The sequence below is a fragment of the Triticum dicoccoides genome, chromosome 6A, assembly GCF_002162155.2.
Source record: "Triticum dicoccoides isolate Atlit2015 ecotype Zavitan chromosome 6A, WEW_v2.0, whole genome shotgun sequence".
Classification (NCBI taxonomy): domain Eukaryota; kingdom Viridiplantae; phylum Streptophyta; class Magnoliopsida; order Poales; family Poaceae; genus Triticum; species Triticum dicoccoides.
Window position 1 is genome coordinate 626,010,457 of NC_041390.1, and position 4,297 is coordinate 626,014,753.

The following is a 4,297-nucleotide window of genomic DNA, read 5'->3' on the forward strand; positions in this document are numbered from 1 at the left end:
AAAACAAAAACCCCAGCCACAGAAATGCTAAAGCGTGGATGCCTATTGGTCCCGGTTGGTGCCACCAACCGGGACCAAAGGCCCTCCTGCCTGGGCTCCGCGCACAGGCCACGTGGAGGCCCATCTGTCCTGGTTCTGGATTGAACCGGGACTAAAGGAACAGGGCATTAGTACCGACTCTTTAGTCCCGGTTCAGGAACCGGGACAACAGGCACTTTTTCTACTAGTGAAATGAACCAAATGGACAATTGAGTGTATATGGTTGATGGAACAATTAACAATATGATTCTTTGGGATGCTAGTTGGGAACTTGCGATGTGAATGCTAGTGAACTAATCCGATGAACAGCCTTATCTTTAAATTACCACACTGATAATAAAAATATCATACACGTGGTGCTTATTTTTGAGTTACCGGCAGGCAATAAAAATGTGGTAAACTTCATCCAACGTTCAGGCATGCATGCTTGTGTCGTGTGCTAACCGTGAAGTCCTTATTCTGTTGCAATATATGCAAGATTCTCTAGAGTTCTATATAGTGCAAGAATCTGTTTTTGATCTAAAAAGAAAATTGATTAGATTCTGCATCATAAATAGAGCATACATAACTACTCATCAATTAATTTAATTAGCTTGCAGATAAGCATCTAAATAGATGTGTTGTCTGTATAGTAGTGTTTTACTTCTTCTTAGCAACCCCTTTTAAAAATTGTGCAACCTTTTTGGCTTGCAGTATAAGTTTATGTTAGCCAACTATGATATTCTGTCTAAATCCTTTTAGATGATTATAACTAAGTAAAGTTAATGCTATCCAGCATAGAATTATTAATGTCTTCAAATTTTGGTTGTAGGATATAACTTCTGTATTTGCCATTGTTTAAGAAAGCAAGCCAGTTCACTAAAGTAGGTTACTTTTGTTTAAATAATATTTTTATACTGTGGTATCCCTAAACATATTTTAAAATAAGCACGAGTGAGTTAATTAATAACGGAGCATGTGTTTCTGGTGTCATGTTTTTCATGGATACAATTTAGGAGCCAGAAAAATGTTACGATGTTGTGATCACATCGTCGATGCCTAGTGAAAAGCATACCACATCAACAGATTAATCACTACACTATTATCAGACAATAAAAATATTGTACATGCATCATTTTTAAAGTAATTTCGTCTGGACGCAATTGTTGTTGTTCCTCCGTAGAATCAATGTTTAGGGCAAAAGTGTGTATAAGGTGGTTGCAAGTTTCTCCCTACTGCATCCAACATGTCCATCTTTAGGGATGTCATAGGCATGCCGTCCTTTTCCTGATCCGAAGCAATAGCTTCGTTGAGATCAACTGAAAACTCTTTTGCGAGGACACGTAAATGTACATGTTTTTGCTTGAATTGTTTATTATGCACTTGTATAAACCGGGACCAATATCGCTTGAAGACAATTTATTTTTTATTTACTTTACTGGACGTGCAAGCATATATGTCTCCGCCGTGTGTGCCCTAACCTATGTTAGTCCAACATTGTCTACATAGTTAGTATGAGTTTCGTGAGGCACATAAACAGAGTTAAACTTATCTTTTTCTAAGATCAAATTCAACCTTAAAACAAAAAGGCAACGTCTGCATTATTCGGAGGACAAAGACGCACGCTAGCACGTCCGTGTGATGCATCTGGAGATTTTTATCGGTCTGTGAACAAACTACTTATATTACAAAAAAAAAAATCGAACCTGTGAACATGTGTGCGTGCACGCTAGCTAGCCTCCCACGTTGGCTAGTCTAGAAGAAACCAGCTGCGTCGCTGGCACTTTTCCAGTCTGGACTCGTCGCCTCGCAGAGCTTATCTCCTCAGCTTCTTTTGAGTAATCCACATTCCCCGACCTCCACCTACTACCCAGGTAGCACGACCTCCCCGCATCTCCCCGCCGCCACTACCTCCTGCGCCCGCCGCCGGCACTCCGCCGGATCTCCTGCACCACCGGGCATGGCGCGGGCTCCACACCAGCTCCCCCCACACTCCACCGGATCTCCCGCACCACTACCGGGCCATCCATGGCGCAGGCTCCAACACCCGCTTCCCCCGTTTCCCCGGCCACGGCGCGGGCATTTGGGCGTAGGCGGCCATGCTCATCCCAGCACCGGCCGTCTCAGTACCGTCCCGGTTTTCGTATTCAGATTGCTCTCTTCCCTCCTTGGCTAGGCATCCAGTGCTGCTTTTTCTCTGGGATGCGCTTTCTCCTCTTTGTTTGTTTGTGACAGCTGAGCCGTCTCTTCCGGTAGGTCGCGCATCGGAAGAAGGCCGTCTCCCCCAGAAAGAAGTACCCGCGGCCTACCCTCGTCCCCGCTATCCGCCGCCGACCGTACCTGGATGGATGCCTCCTAGAGGCCAAGCTTGCGCGTGGCTGCGGCAATCCGGCTTTCTTGGCGTCATACTCTATCCACCAAAGTATTCATCTTCTTTGTTTTAAACAAATTTGAAGATTTTGCACTGATTGATTGTAAATTCAAAAACATTGTTCTCCAGTGCGCATTGGCGGTTGTGCATTACGGCCTCTGCTTCCCTTCGTCGCGCCTGATCCCTGATGCATGCCAAGGCGCCCGCGCCCTCAAGCTCCAGCACCAGCCCCGCCTTCCCGCGTCGCGCCGCAGCCCGCATTCCTCTGCTCCGACCGCGCCCTCGCGCCTGACACCCGCGACAGCAACTCCTCCGGCCCTCGCCACACCGGCGACCACCAAGAACCCTAGTATTTGCTTTATTAGTAGGGAAAGATTTACAACTAGATCCTACTAACCACCAAGTCAAGGAACCTTGGATCAAAACAACACAAGAATCCCACTGCACGACACGACAGGGATAGATTGTGCTAGTAGATTTACATTCCATACGACAGCGTATGTCTCTCGTGTGTAAGAGCGCCTCCGACAGCAGCCGTATAATAACATAGTCTAAAAACCATACCGGATCGGCAATCGATGGTTATTTAAGTCCAGCGGAGCTTGGAGCAATCTAACCGGAAAAAACAGGTCGAACCGGAGAAAAAATCTTGTACGACCGGGTCGTACGCAGGCAAACGTGAGACCACGGCGAGCGCGTGACATCTGGCAATCCCAACATGCAGCCCAAAGTATAAAAAAACCGCATCCAGATTTACGTGCTTTTTATCAATTAGCTGTTCCGTTTGCCGTCCTCTCAGCTTCTGATGGCCCCGAGTGTGGCCGAGGAGCATCAACATGGATGGCGGCGGGACATGGGCAGTGGTGCGGTGACTCGAGCTGTGCTTCTGAAAAACATGACGAGTGCAAGATTTTCACCAGAGTCATTTACATGAACCCGAATGACCAGAGTCATTTGCACGCTGAGGAGAGGGGCCACCATTGCCTAATCTGACTGGTATGTACAACATCGATATTCATCCGCTCCGGTCAAATCGACCAGGCTTCCCTCCGGTTGTCTCCCACCGTTCCACAGTCCAAACCAGGAGCAGCCGAGGAGGAGGACCAAGATGCCCGAAGGTCATCTCTGATTACACTTTTTTATCTATTGATTGGTGCCTTTATTGATAAAATATGTACTTCCTCTGTAAACTAATATAAAAGCGTTTAGATCACTACTTTAGTATTCTAAACGCTCTTATATTAGTTCACGAAGGGAGTATTATTTTTATTAAAAAACTGACAATCAAATCAGCGGTCCGATCGGTAAAAATCTGAACAAGCAGCCTGGTTTGGTTTTTTAAACTATATGCCTAAAATAGGAAATGAAAAGTGGGTGGAGTAAAAATTGGGCACGAAACTGATTTTTTTTTTGGCATGAGAAAGCGTTGTCTCAAACAATTTGGGCGCAAAATAAGGCACAACTGCTCCAACAACTTCCATAAAATAGGATGGTTGCGGCAGTGAGCGTACCGGGGTGCATGGTGACCGGTCGATGGGCGGATCTGATGGTTTCCGGCTGCATGAAGGTGTCCGAAAGTTTCCTCGCATTTTTGGGCAGCCGCCCACTTGCCCAAAATTTGCCGCACGAGAAGCCTCCTTTTAAGGGTGCCCAAAAAATTTTTGTTTGCAAGAAATTTAGGATTGGCCAGCTATTGGAGACCCTTTTTTGGCCCTTCGTGCCCTAAAAACGACTCGTGCCCCATTATAGGGCTGCAGTTGACGATGCTCTAACATATAGTTGACCGACTCGGAGGGGGCACGGTGCGCGAGGAGCACGTGATGCCTTTCGCGAGTGACATGCGGAGGGGCATCCAACTGTTCAACCTCGTGCTCAGGCGGAAAGACGGCTGTCGCCACTCCAAGGACG

General features: G+C 46.7%; 1 long non-coding RNA gene across 1 annotated transcript; it reads left to right on the top strand.

The window, feature by feature from the left end:
- The first annotated feature begins 1,824 nt into the window (after positions 1-1,824).
- LOC119314771 lies at positions 1,825-2,979 on the top strand. Its single transcript, XR_005152450.1, has 2 exons — positions 1,825-2,440; positions 2,519-2,979. It is a non-coding gene; the product is annotated as an uncharacterized LOC119314771 (long non-coding RNA).
- The last annotated feature ends 1,318 nt before the right edge of the window (positions 2,980-4,297 follow it).